The sequence below is a fragment of the Ursus arctos genome, unplaced genomic scaffold (assembly GCF_023065955.2).
Source record: "Ursus arctos isolate Adak ecotype North America unplaced genomic scaffold, UrsArc2.0 scaffold_8, whole genome shotgun sequence".
Taxonomy (NCBI): Eukaryota; Metazoa; Chordata; class Mammalia; order Carnivora; family Ursidae; genus Ursus; species Ursus arctos.
Window position 1 is genome coordinate 15,250,132 of NW_026623100.1, and position 14,099 is coordinate 15,264,230.

At 48.1% G+C, this 14,099-nt stretch overlaps 1 protein-coding gene across 1 annotated transcript in view; it reads left to right on the top strand.

Moving 5' to 3' along the window:
* EPAS1 (endothelial PAS domain protein 1) overlaps positions 1–14,099 on the top strand; it is an 82,591-nt gene that overhangs the window by 993 nt on the left and 67,499 nt on the right. The gene's annotated exons all lie outside the window — the stretch shown is intronic.

Genomic DNA, 14,099 nt, shown 5'->3' on the forward strand with positions numbered 1-14,099 from the left:
ACTTTCTCAGGTTTCGCATGTGGGGCATCATCCACTAGTCTCTTTTCCTTGGGACCCCACGGGTCCTTCCAAATGAGCTGCTGTGCTCGCACTGCGCTCCAAACTGGCCAGGGGCTGGAGGCGGAGCGGCCAGGACGCAGCAAAGGGCCCTACTCAGGGTTTGCAGACCCCACTGAAGCTTGGAGAAACCCCCTTCCTGATCCCGCACCTTGACTCGGGAGGAGAGTTGTGTGGTGGGCCGGTTGCCTCGCGAGGGCAGATGCGTTGGTGTGCGGGGAGGGAATGGAGACACTGGATGCCCCCGGCAGGTCCCAGTGTCTCTCTCTCAAGAGGACAGAGAAGGGCAGCCACGATCTGCCCGTCTGCCCTCGCGGGCCTCGCGGCACTGGGTGAGAGGCAACTCCGGCCAACTCTCACTGCCTTCCCGCCCCCTCCCGGCCGCTCCCCGCCCGGCCCTCTCCCGGCTCGGGTGTGAACACACCGCGCGGCCACGCAAGAGTGGGTACGTCCTCGCCTCCCGCGATCGTGCGAGGCTTCCCGACTGGCCCCCTACTCCCCTGGTCTCCGCTGGGGCTGCCCCTGTGGGCTGGAATTTTCAACCCCGCCCTCGGCGGCGGCTTGGCGGGGCTGGGTTTCGGGGGGAATGGAATCGAACGTGCGGCCTGAGCCGCGGAGGATCAGCAGGGCTGCGGGGCGGTCGTGCGGGATGGGGGACCGAGCCGCGAAGGGAGGGGGTCACTGGCCCCGAGAGCTCAGTGCCTGGGTTGATTTGCTCTTGTTCTGACTTCCACTGTGGGACCTTCGCCAGAAACCGTGTATCTTCTGGTGGAAAGCGGCGGTTCCCACCTCGGGGCGCCGATAAGGATTTGATAAACCCGAGCGAATCGCAAGCGTTCTGGCCAGGCGCCGGGGCCCTCGCTCCTGGGTCTCTGGGGGACCCGGCTACCCCTTCCCGGCCGCAGCTATCCCTCCCGCGTCACTGTGGCGCCCCCCGGCCAGAGACCGGTGAGGGAGCGTGGGCCCCCGGGGCCTCGGAGCTCCCCCGGGGGCCTGTGTCTTTTGAGGGTGGCAAAGCAAGAAAGAGACCTTAAGATCCCAACACATTTTATAAAACCAACATAGCCTGCATCATGATGCCAATAATAATGACTGAACAACCAAAAAACAAAATTAGAGTCAGCTCTTCTGAGCGCGCTTTGGGCTCTGGAGCCGGCGAGGGAACTTAGGGTGCATTATACAACTGTGATGCCTATCGGTGACTGTCGCAATCGCGGAGGTGGGGCCTGATGGCAATCTTAACAGTTGTGTGAAGTGTTAGCTTCTCCCCGCGGCTCCGCGCCGGGTCCTTGTGTTATGTATATTAATCGTCGCCAGAAACTTGGGAGCGGGGGAAATAATTACTTCGAAGTGCTGTAATGCCTCCTTCGTGAGGGAGGGAGATGGAATAGGAGAAGGAAAGAAATTGGGTAATCAGAGTCTGAATTACTCTCAAGAGCGGCGGGTTTAAGAACCGCCGCGGGGACGGCCCGGTGAGCCGCCTGGAAGGCCGCTGCGGGGCTGCGGCGCAGAGCTGGTGGTCGCGCCAAGCGTGTCCCCTCGCCGACGTGCTTGGCTGTTTGTGTTGCAGACGGGCGGGACAGACAGTGTGCCCCTCGCCTTTCAGAGTCCCGTGAAGGGTTGTCCAGTTCCTGTTGGGCTGTTTTGAAATCTATATTTACTTTTCGCGTCTGGCTATTTGTTCGCTGCAGGCTCCTTGCGGGACCAAGGTGTAATTAGCATGTGAACCGATACATTCAAAGTTAGCGTGTCATCTAAGTGTCTGTCCTTAGCTTTCCAGAAGCTCCTCACAAGGGCAGTGTGATGCCTGCTGGAGGGGCTCTTGTGATGGTGATTCTGCACATTGGTTCTTCAGATTTGTCATTCTACTGGTTCGGCAGAGCCGTTTCTTTCCCCAAAGTCAAGATGCACAGAACATTTGCAGTGTTCCTTCTAACAACAGCCCTCAAGAAGTGGGTAGGATTATTTTGTTCTAAAACGTTCATGCCTCGATGGATATGTTAATGTTTAATAATAAAGAGTTTGCTTTCTAAGTGTTGGCGGGCTGGCTGGCTTCCACGGTGGGTATCAAAGTGCATTTTGGTGGTAGTGGGCATTCCCATGATCTCCGAGATGCTCAGAAACGGAAGCTTGCTAAGGGTACTGCACACACTTACCTTTCTGTATGCGTCTGTCAGGTGGAAGTGGGGGTTTCATTAATTAAGGTTCCTGATTCCGTGAAGAGCTAGAAAGTGTCTGGTGTGCCTGGCTGGCTCAGTTGGTTAAGCATCCGACTCTTGATTTCAGCTCAGATCTGGATCTCAGGGTCGTGAGTTCAAGCTTGAGCTCGGCCGGCCATTGGGCTCCATGCTGGGTGTGGAGTCTACCTAAAAAGAGCTGGAAAGTGTCTCACTTCCTGATAAAATAATTTCTGAGTTCTTTCCCTGGGAGAGAAGAGTTTGGAAGTCCTTAGGTGTGTGGGGAATGGAGAGTGGTTCAGGTGAATGTAAATGAGATCTTTGGATAATCCAGGAGCAAAGTCCTCTCCAAAACCAGACCCAGCTCAGAGCACCTTTCTGGAATGCTTAGGTCACTTAATGCAGGGCCAGCAGTGGAAGGGGAATTGGAGACATCTGGACCAGTAGTTTTCAAACTACTCTCGCTCCTCCTCCCCCTGCCAACTGGACTTAGTTGTTCCTCTGCTAAAATAAAATCAAAGCCCATCTTTTCCCAATTCTAATGGGAAAACTATTGCTAGGCAGTTTTTCTCAATTTAAATGTATTTTCTATAAATATTCCTTTATCATTTGATATCTCTGTCCACTGCATCACCAGAAATCATCAGAACGCAGGGATGATAAGGCATTGGTTTAACACATTCTAGGTTCAGGCATTTCTCATTTAATTCACACAGCTTTCACAAAGTTCAAAATGAATGCTGTGGTCTCAGGTTTTTATCCGTGTTGCTGATGGGGAGCTTAACAATCATTTTATAAGGGATCATGGAAATCATCTAGTTTGAGGCCCAGAGAGGTTCAGTGACTTTTCCAGGCACAAGGAAAGTTAGTGCTGGTAAGAATCAGAACCCCGGTTCATTGCTTGCAATTAATTATGTATTTCCCAATTGTTGACAAAATAGTATCCTCAGCCCTGAAATGCCTCTAAACAGTGGGAATGATTTCCAAAGGATTACAGTGCCCTCTCCCCCACCCCTGCCAAATCACTGAACCTTGTAGAAAGGAGATTTGCTCTTCTAGATAATTATAAAAGACTTCAAGCTGTAGCAGCACTGGTTCTGTTTGCTTCTTTGCAAAATAGGAAGCAGAATTGGCACAGGTTCCATTGCCTACAAACTTTGGGAAGTTTGAATTGTCTTAGTGCTCTCCCTTTATTTCACTTAGAAAAAAAAGTTTTACTTCTATGTGGACCTCATTAAACAAAACCAACGCAAGGGCTGTGGCACAGCAGAGCAGATTGCTTTCTGCAGTAGAGAACCCCTGTCAGCAGAGACATTCAAGCAGCTGCGAGATTGATTCCTTTGCCGAGTAAGTTGGCATTTTCTCTAGGAGTGAAAACTGTGAGACTCAAACTATTTAATTCACTTTGAATGTAAATCAGCCTGTGTGTGTGTGTGTGTGTGTGTGTGTGTGTTTGTATAAGTGTGTGTAGGGTGACCCTCAACTCTCTAGGAATTTATTGTATAAAATGTTTACAGATAGAAGGAACCAATTAGATAATTCTCAGCGCTCCAGGATTTCAGCCCCATACGTTTGAAAATACTTGCTGTCATGACTTATCTCAAGACTTAGGTTTTTCTCCTTTTCAAGAAATCTATCCAGTAGTATTTGCTTTTTACGTACTTTTCATTTTAACCTAATGAAGCTTCCGTTTTGCCTCTGGTAGTGCCCCTCACTGATAGTTCACCACTGATAGTCCACCTGGTAGGGTTTTTGCCAATATTGTGAAGTTAGCAGTGTTGGCTCACAGAGCCCCCAGTCCCATGATGTCCGTTTTCGTGATGAAAACCAGCCCTGCTGTTCACACCCTGATGTAAATCAGTAAGACAACAGATGTGTGTTGAACACTTGCTCCTACTCTGGATAAAATGCTAAAGAAGAGACTAAGAAATAGGAGATACGGGGCTTTCAGTCACTTAGTTTGACTGGTGGGGGGAGGAGGACACGTAAGGAAGCTTACCTAAATATATAGCTAGGTAGCAGCTTACATGTAACTTTTTTGTTGCAATTGAATCTTTTGAAGCTAAAGATGGGAAGCTCTTCATAGCACGTCAGGCAGTAACCACACATACAAGCACACACAGTTTTGAAAAGTATTGTGTGGGTTTGTGGGTGGGAGAGTTGATCCATAGTTTTCCCTGGAATCCGACAGGGCAGACGCTGACCACCAGCATGGAGACTGGCTCTGGTAGGGTCAAATGGGGGTAGTCAGGGTTGGGGGTAATGAGAGCAGAGAAAGGGTGGGGGGTTCAGGAGTGTTCCCTGTTGTGTACTTCCTTATTATGGACAGAAAGGCCCCAAAGATGAATGTTTGCTGTTCTTTAGAACTTTTGGGTGAGGGGCATGGGAGGAAGTGTCCAGTACAATTCAGGGAGTGATAGGGATAGAGGTTGTGGTCCCTCTGAGGAGAACAGTGCAGACAGCTATGACTTCAAGAAGGCCAAGAAGAGAGAGGGAGCTGCTTAACCTGGGCTTTGTGAATAGGCTTCAGGGGGTGGTCTGTGAGCCTCTGAAATTGGGTGCAAAATATTATGTATATAAGCCTTTTTTTTTTTCCCTGAGGGAAATCTGCGCAGCTCTCAATAGTCTTTCAAAGGTTCTATGATCTGAAAAAGACAAGTCCTTAAGCGTCTGCCTTCGGCTCAGAGCGTGATCCCGGCGTTATGGGATCGAGCCCCACATCAGGCTCCTCTGCTGTGAGCCTGCTTCTTCCTCTCCCACTCCCCCTGCTTGTGTTCCCTCTCTCGCTGGCTGTCTCTATCTCTGTCAAATAAATAAATAAATAAAATCTTAACAACAAGAACAAAAAAAGACAAGTCCTTGTTCTTCAGTGTCTGATTTGGTGACTGTCTTACATTTCAAGACCTTTCTGTTCAGGTCCCAGACAGTTCCCACAAGACACTGCCAATGTCTCTCCCACTGTCTCTCGCTGTCTTGAGATGGGGGAGGATTTGGTGTGTGTGTATCTAGGAAAGATTATGTGGTGCACCTTAAGCTTACCTGTACCTGGCTGGCCTGTCTACCCACCTACACGGCTGCCTTCGGGAATAGAAGGAAGGGGAGTGGGCGCAAAGCACAGGGTTAGCGCTGGTGTGATTCATTTCCTTTTTCTTTCTTTCTTTTTTTTTTTTTTTTTCAGGGGGGAAGGGGCAGAAAGAGAATCTTAAGCAGGCTCCACACCCAGCACGAGCCTGATGTTGGGCTCCATCCCACACCCCACAGATCATGACCCAAGCTGAAATCAAGAGTCAGATGCTTAACCGACTGAGCCCCCAGGCGCCCCATGGTGTGATTCATTTTCTTAATGCTTCTTAAAACAGCCATGAAAATTTGTCCTCACATTTTCCATCATCCTCACACAGTTATTTGGAGGCCCTTTTATGTACTAGGAATGTGTCCTTAAGAGAATCATATATGCAGTAGTACAAAACCATAAAACCTGAACATTTTAGTCTCCTTTGTGCAGGCTCTGCTCTCAGAATTTACCTGGATTAACTCTTTTAATTCTCCTAACAACCTTGTGGCATAAGCCCTGTTATTATCCCCATTTCAGTGACAGGAAAGCTGAAGTATATAGAAAGGTAACTGCCAAAGGTCAGCTCGGTGGGAGTGGGATTTGAATTGGGCAAAGCGTCTCTAGAGTCTGTACATTTACCCGGAGGTCCATTCCCCCTTACGTTTTCTAAGCTGTCTGTGACGTATTTAATGCCATGCCCGACCATGGTAAGTACTCTATAAATGATAACCGCGTCTGCTGTTGTAGTTGTAATTATAGTAATTACTTTTTTGTGACTCATCACTGTATTGAACCTCACACACAGACAGGAATAGAAGATCTGAAGGGTGGACTTGGCAGTCCTGGAAATTCATCTTTTTCGTGGGTTTCCCTCAACTCTGACAGGAGGCGGTTCTCTGCTGCCCCCAAGAAGTTCAAAGCTTTCCACCTCCCACCCTGCACTGGTGGCAAGACTTCAATAATTACTTTAGCCTTCAGACTCCATTGTGCAGAAGGACCTGTTAGAAGTCTTCCTCTGTGGCTTCTGAAGAACCATCTCCAAATCAAGATGCACAAGACTTCCTCTGGCTCTTTTGATCTTTTGAAATTGCAAGGACAGGAAGGAAAGAATGGATGGGGGAATAAAGAATAGCTAAGACTGTGGCAATAATAATATGTCGCATTTTTACGGAGCCCTCTCTCTGAGGGCTCTCTACAGCCATCACAACACTGGCTTCTGCACCGTGAGCCTAGAAGGGTTTTCTGAGTTTTCCCCGTGCTGTAAAACTTAGGTGCACCAACACGTATCATAACCGAGAGAGAAGCAAGTCCTGTTGGCAGTTGCATGTCACCATATGTGTGGAAGTCGTGCATGGGTATGTGCCCCTCACAGCCTCTGTCATTTCCAAGCAGAGTTTGGGTGCAATTTGTTGCCAGTTGTCTGGTCCTGCTCATTGAAAGCCACAGGCTGGCCTGCAAGTATGAAGTCAGAAGAGTGGTGGGGCCCTCTGAGACCTCTGGAGCCAAGGAGACAGGTGCAGAATGGGTTAGAATGTTATCTATTTGTAGGTGGCCTTTTGTTTTCCTAGTTTCTCTAGAAATACTGGTTTGCTTGACGGCCTCAGGCTGTTTCTCGGTGCCACTTGTACATCAGCAAAACTTTTCCAGTATGGCATGACCACCAGAAGTTTCACATGTTCCCAGGAGGCACACACCTCCCCCTTAATTTGGAAAAAGTCGTCAGTTTTAACGTTATAAGTAACTTCTGTGCAAGATAATGACTCTGGGAATCAGTTTCTTTTCTCACATGGGAAGATATTTCAGAAAGGGTGGTTCGTTAGTAAGGAGAATGACCCATTAAAAACAGTGTATTTATCTGTCACACACCCAGCTGGCATTTTCCCAATTCTACAAAGCCTTGGAAGTGGATTGTTAGAACTCTCTTCTTATATGCCTCCGGCGACTTCCTGTATCCCCTTTCCATGGCACCCTCCAATAAAAATAAATAACTAAAAATCAAACCTAAGAGGTTAGTTCTAGGAATCTTAGCAGATTAGTGATTTTACTGGGTTAGGCTGTGTAATAAAACCCATGAGTGGGAAAATGACTCCATTATGCCAGACTCATGATGGCGCTGCTGGAAGGTAGCCCCCATCGCTGTGCTGGCTTCTTGCAAATGCTGGGGTACAGCCAATATTCTGGTTTTTGTAGAAGTTAATCAACTCTGTGACTTTAGTTGTTTGGTTGTGACTTTAGTTGACTCTGTCAATCTCATTTTCAGTCTGAGCTCCCTGCTCTTATGGGGTGTCAGTGGTTTGCTCTGAATAAGAGATATGTGGCCTCAATCTGAGACCAATCAGAAGCATTCTATAAATCCTTTAAAATACATCCGTTAAAGTAGATGGATATTGTTGGTGGTAATCTTTTAAGTCACTGTGCTGTGTGTCTAGCCACACAGTGCTCTTTCTCTGTGTCTCGACATTGTATTAACAGATACATGTGTTGTACTCTTGATACAACATTTTCAAAACAAATTTTTTCATATTTTGTCATCACTGTGTATAATATTTGTCCTGACTGCCCCTGGGTTGGGGGCAGGGGGAAGGAAGGGCAAAACATTATCCTAATTTTATACTTGGGAAATTGAGCTGCTGACAGAAGCAAACCACACTGTCTGCAGTGAAACCTACCACTGGACCCAGGTGTCCTTGGTGAGGTTAGGACCCTAGGTATCCCCTGGGGTTCCTGTTACAAGGTAATAAAGAACCAAGAGCACAAAAGGGGTGACTCAAACTTCAGTGGTAACTATTCTCATTACTAATGAGTAATTACAGCAAATATTTACAGGCCTCCTTCCCACCTTTACAACTTCCTGTTGCTGAAGCACTTTGGAGTATTGAGAAAGACTGTCCTGGAAAAAGACGTCATACGGGGTTGCAGGAAAGAGTGGTTTTAAGCACACACCAAAAAATCGGTTGCTTTGCTCTGTTTATGAATTCCACATGGAAACAACAGAAAATTATGCTTGTGAGGGACTGTTGGTGATCCATTCCTAGGAACTTTAAAACAAATTTTAAAAAATCAATTCTGGATGATCGAGTATCTGGGAAAAGGGGACCCAAGATGTTTTTACAGATTATTCTAGAAATAAAAAGACTGCAAAGTAAAATTTTGGAGTTCAAGCACAGGTCGTTTGGTAAACACTCTTTTATGGACATGATCTCTACAATATTTTTCTGAATGAAGACAGTCGTTCATAATAGAGTAAACCAGGATGTATAAAATGTGCCATGTGGGCACTGCAGGGAGCTAGACGACTATCATTCACTTAACAAAGATTCCAGAGTAAATCCTGATAATGCTTATTTCCTATACACTCAGTTTAAAGAGCACTCCAGTGAAACTGCTTTCTTCAGTATCTAAACCACTGCACCCTTGTATTTCTCTCCTGGGTTTCCAAGAGTCCTCAGATGCTATTTTCGAATGGCAGTATTCACTCCAGTACTGGCTAAGGTTGAGGAAGCTAATTTTGGTGCCTGGGGTAAAGGGAGAGAGAAGTCCTCTGCAAAGCCAGAAGGGCTTTCTGGTGCCTGGGGTTGGAGCAGCGCGGTGTTAGCAGACACACCACGTTTCACCTTTAGAACCTTTATTTGTGTGCTTGCACAACAAATGTTTACCCAGATATTAAGATAAGAAAAGTATGAAGGTCACATTTCGCTGGTGAGAGGGGAGCTTCTATAAATGTGACCATATCACTATGCAGCAGGAGTCTGTCTTTTATTCTATACCAGGGACTTAGGGGAATTAATGGTGGGTGGGGCATGGGAACCAGGCCCTTCTCAGTCTTTTGGCTTTCTTGCCTGCACCCTGCAGGTCCTGGCTCCGCTGACGTGCCCATCCCATTAGGCGAGGCCCTTTGGGGTAGTCAAGAAGTCAGAGGAAATTGTAGTCCACTGCGTGGCCCCACTCTCTGGAGTCCTGTGGCGCTCCATGGACATTGGTGCCCTGCACTTCCCTGCTATCTGACTGGCTGGGAAGCAGGCTGGCTACTAAAATAGCTTTCCTACCCTCTCCGAAGAGGTTTGCATGGGGCTGATACTGCCCCTATTTTAGGCAGGGTTGTCATGTCCTCAGAGCACAGAGAGTCTTCAGGGTGGGAAAAGGGTTTCTTTTGTTGTGGATTTGAGTGTTTCCCCTAAAGGTCTCCAAGGGTTAGCTTTGCTCAGAGCCTGAACGAAGACATGGATCCTTGGCCCAATTTACTTCCCAAGGGCAGCCTGCATGGCAGGGCAAGTTCCTCACTCTAACAGTAAGGGACCCACCCCAGCTCTCTCCCCACATCCACACTCACCGGACATGCTTCTGAACTCCAGCTATGCAGGCCCCCTCCCTCTGCCCTAACAGCTTGTTTCCCCCCCAGGTCACAGGACTCCTTCCCACCCGGATTCCCTCAACCTAGTCCTTCCAGCTTGGATGCTCCTCTCCTCTCTTTCTTTTTTTTTTTTTTTAAAGATTTTATTTATTTATTTGACAGAGAGAGAGACAGCCAGCGAGAGAGGGAACACAAGCAGGGGGAGTGGGAGAGGAAGAAGCAGGCTCATAGCGGAGGAGCCTGATGTGGGACTCGATCCCGGAACGCCGGGATCACACCCTGAGCCGAAGGCAGGCGCTTAACCGCTGTGCCACCCAGGCGCCCCCTCTCCTCTCTTTCTACTCAAATATCTCCCACTTTCCAAGGCGAGTCCAAGTGCTCCCACTCTAGCAAAGCCTTCCACAGTAATTCCCATGCTGGCACATCCCCTCCACCCCTTCGTGGCTCTTCGTTAGGTTTGCCAAAGAGCCTGCCTGATTCTGTTTCCTTGGTATCTAACGACATTTTACCTGTTCTTGTCTTTCCAACTAGATTGCGTATTGCTTAAGGGCTAGGATACCTCATTTTCTGCTGTGCTCCTGTCATACTTTCCATATTTCGAGTCCCTAAAATCATACATCATTTTTAAAAATCATAGAATTGCTTTTTTGCTATCCCTTGGGTTGCTTGGAGAGCCTGCCTCTTGGGTTCTGCTTTTCTCATTCATGTAGATTTGAGCCCTTTACTCATTTTCCTTTAAAAAGAAAGGAAAAGGAAAAGAAAAACTTGGGGGAACCAGTGGCAGGTCTTGTTGATACACGATTTTACATAAAATGCAAACATTAGGCTAGTATTATGTTAAAGCTTGACTTCAGGAATGCCCAACACACCAGGGCGAGTGCCAGCCCAAACAACGAAGTAGTCCAGCTTTAGTCTCAAAGTTTAGAAGGCCAGATGGGAAAGTGTGCGGGAGAGTACACAGCTCTCAGCTCAGAAGTCACCTTCCCTGGGGAGCCTTCCCTGATCAGCACGCTGGTTACCCCTTATTTACATAGTCTTCAGTCTGTATTTTATTATTTGTATGATGCTTTTATAAATTGCTTTTGAGTGTGTGTGTGTGTCTGTGTCGTGTCTGTCCCTGACAACATTTAGGTAGTAAGGCCTTCATGAGCCATGAGCCTGGACCAGTCATCTTTTTCTTTTCTTTTTTCATATTAAACTTATAGTTTTATTCAGCTTTGATTTTAACACATGTTTAACAAAAGAAAGCCCACAGGAAAGGGTGGAGCCCATGGGGGCAGGGCCTCACAGATGCCTCAGGAGAAGGCAGGTCTCCTCCCCTCCCCTCTCCTCCTCTTCCCTCCCCAGCTAAAGGGATTTGAGGAGAGACAGAGGCAGGGGAGGGGACTGGTCCCCAGTCTGGGGGGTGGTGCTTGGGGGTAGAGGGCCATGGGGAACAAGGGACAGTCCTCTTTTTCTGTTCTTTCTTCCCATATACGGCACCCAGAATACAGGCCCACATTTGGGTGTGTAGTAGTTCTCTGTAGACTCAGTAATTATTTTGGGGTGCTTAGTACAGAGGGTTAGAGGCACAGGCAGAAACCTTTGCTCAGATCAGCTTATTCTCCTTGATCACCCAACTCGCCTGTAGTGAGGTCTGTGTGTAAACGTTTATAGGTTACCTGCCACATTCATGTGTCATGCATGCAATGAAGTTACAAAGAACCATTAGATGGATGCTGCCCTCAGGGATTATAGTCTCGTTTTGAGTTAAAGAATTCCTAAAATTGTTTAAAACATTGCGAGATGGTTATGTTGATGGGGACCCTAGGCCCCTCTTTAAGATGCTACCATCTTGTTGGGTAGTTGAAACTAGCTCAGATAAAAGATGGAGCAAACAGAGGCATATTAGTAATCAAGGGAGTGTGCATGAGGGGAAATAGATCCAGTGTGTTGCGAATAGTTAGAAAGGGAAGCGGTCAGCATTGATTAGAGGGCCCTTTAACAAAGGAGCATTAAAGTCTAGGTCTTGAACATTGGGTAGAACTTAGATAGGCATACGGGTATGGGGCATTCCAGTTGGGGTGAACAGCTTAAGTCAAATGAAGAGGCCGGAATAAACAGGTTGGGCATGCCAGGACTGGTGAGCTGGCTCCTTCCACAGCTGAGTCCAGAGCACTGTCAACGGGCAGGAGGTGAGGACCAGGCCTGGGCTGGTATGGGGGAAATAGGAATACTCCTTCTTGAGTCATATTGTGATGGAATCTCCGGACTGCTTTGGGGCAGGGGCCCCAAAAGGAGCAGTGTCTGCCTCTCTTGAGAATTAGACATGGGAGAGCTGCTCAGGACACCTCTGTTACCTGCCAACCAGCAGCCTGGCTCTCATGTGAACACCACAGGGTGCCTGGAGGAGGCTGTGATCGTTTTTCCATCAGAATGACCTCAAAGACTAGAAATGCCCCCCCCCTCATATTGCTTAGGAAATCAGTCATTACCAATGTGCTTGAATCACTCTGGAATGTATATATAGATTTATTTGGACTGTACCATCCCTCAGGGCAATAAATGCCTCCCTGTGCATAAAACCTGAGCTGGAAGGGGAAGCTTACCATATGCTAAAATGCCTTCCTTCAGGCTCTGAGGAGGGACGCAATGACCCTTATCTGGCATTCTCATTTTGATGGTAAAGTCTCTAGCCCCTTAATAATTTGATAAACCTGGGATTCTATCCCTGCTTGCTCTCTCTCATTGCAGATTCTAGGGCTTTGAGTCTGATCACTGTAGAAAGATAGGGAAGTCCCTTCCACACACCACTATTTACAGGAAGATAGACAGCCACATCCAAGTCAGTCCACCCCTTTTGCCAGTCTCTACCAATAACTGCTCATAGCATTCCTCGTGCAGAGAGAGCGCGGCAGCCGAGCCGTGCCTTGACCTCTCCTTTCCTGTTATGTGGCAACACCATTCCCTGAAGCCTGGGCTCTGATATTCTTGGGCAGATGCTGGCAAAAGAGAAGGAAAAGGAGCTGTCTTTGTGGAGTCACCTGGCTCCGGCAGCTGGAGCATTTTCCCTCCCCCAGCGGTATAACCTCTCCCCCAGAGGTATTCAGAAGCGTGTGAGGCCACGGATGGACCCTTGTGAGCAGGGCCTTGGCCAGCAATCCCGAATTGCTGGGGAGGACCTTACACCGGGGACCAGCAGAGTCCCTTCAGTGCGTGCTGTCCGATGGTATTTTGAGGGAGGTCATAGCTCCTAAATGTGCTTGGCTTGCGGTTTAACCCCATCGTGCGCGTGCATGTCTCCACCTCTTGTTCCTTTTCCATCCCCTCAGTCATCAGTAAGTGCTTGTTGAACCTGCGAAACTGCTGCCCAGCGCTGGCATGATAGCTTTATTCAGTGATGTGCTCAGTCATCATGTAAATACCTACTCCGTGCAGGCCGCCGAACACTGGGCCTGAACCCAGGGAAGGGCCTCTGGAGGCAGCTGGAAGGAGCCTTCCCTATGTGGGACTGCAGGGGACCGACAGCTGCAGAGCCCAGGGCAGCCCAGACATAGGGCTGTCTGGGCCTTGAGCAATCCCCAGGAAGCGGCCTTAGGGACATCCTAAGAAACCCCATTGGCCAGAAAGTGGTGTTTACTCAAATCTGGCCAGAGCTAGAAGTTTGAGTTTGGCATCTACCTAACCACAGCTCCAGGTAGGCCTCAGGAAGGAAAAGACAGGTGTCCTGACCTGTCATCTGTGCCTACACCATTGGGGTCTGGAGTCTGTGAATATACCATATCTATTCCTTTGTGTTTTTTCCCTTCCCTTCCAAAGTAAAAATTCCTTTGAAAGATTTCGATGTTGCCTCTGCTGAACTCCCAGCAAACTGTTCTCCCCACTTAGGTCAGTGAGGGGAGGGGACTCGGGCACCTTTGGTGGTGGTGTGTCACCATAGCCTCTGGCCAGCTCCGGGCCTTGGGAAATCCTGGTGCCCAGAGAATGCAGGCGGAAAGGAGTCTGAGCCGACTGTGAACGTCGATCCCTTCTTTCCTGAGCCCTTCGTTTGAACACACTTGAAACTATTTGCCACAGTCAGATTAACATAAGCCTTGTGATTCTGCACCACCTGTAGCCCCTTACGTGGATTCAGATATTACAGGGTTAATGACGACAGCTGTAGTTCTCAAGTTAGATATTCTGGGCCACAGCAGGGCACGTGTTTATATTGGAAAGGGACAAATGTTCACCCACCTGAATTTCTTTGCCTCCAAAATTAGTGTCAAAGGATGACCACAAGAGTTCCATATTTCTTAGCCTTTGTTTTGCCAATTGTAAATGCTCCAGGGTACTTATTTGCCAAACAGATTGTAAATCTTCACTTGTTTTGTGTCCCTGGCAAAGCTCGCCTCCACGTGAAGGTCAGAGGAACTCTCAGAAGTCTCTAGGAGTCTGAAAGACTGTTCTAGATCCCTTTCTGACTTGTGTGACCTCACAC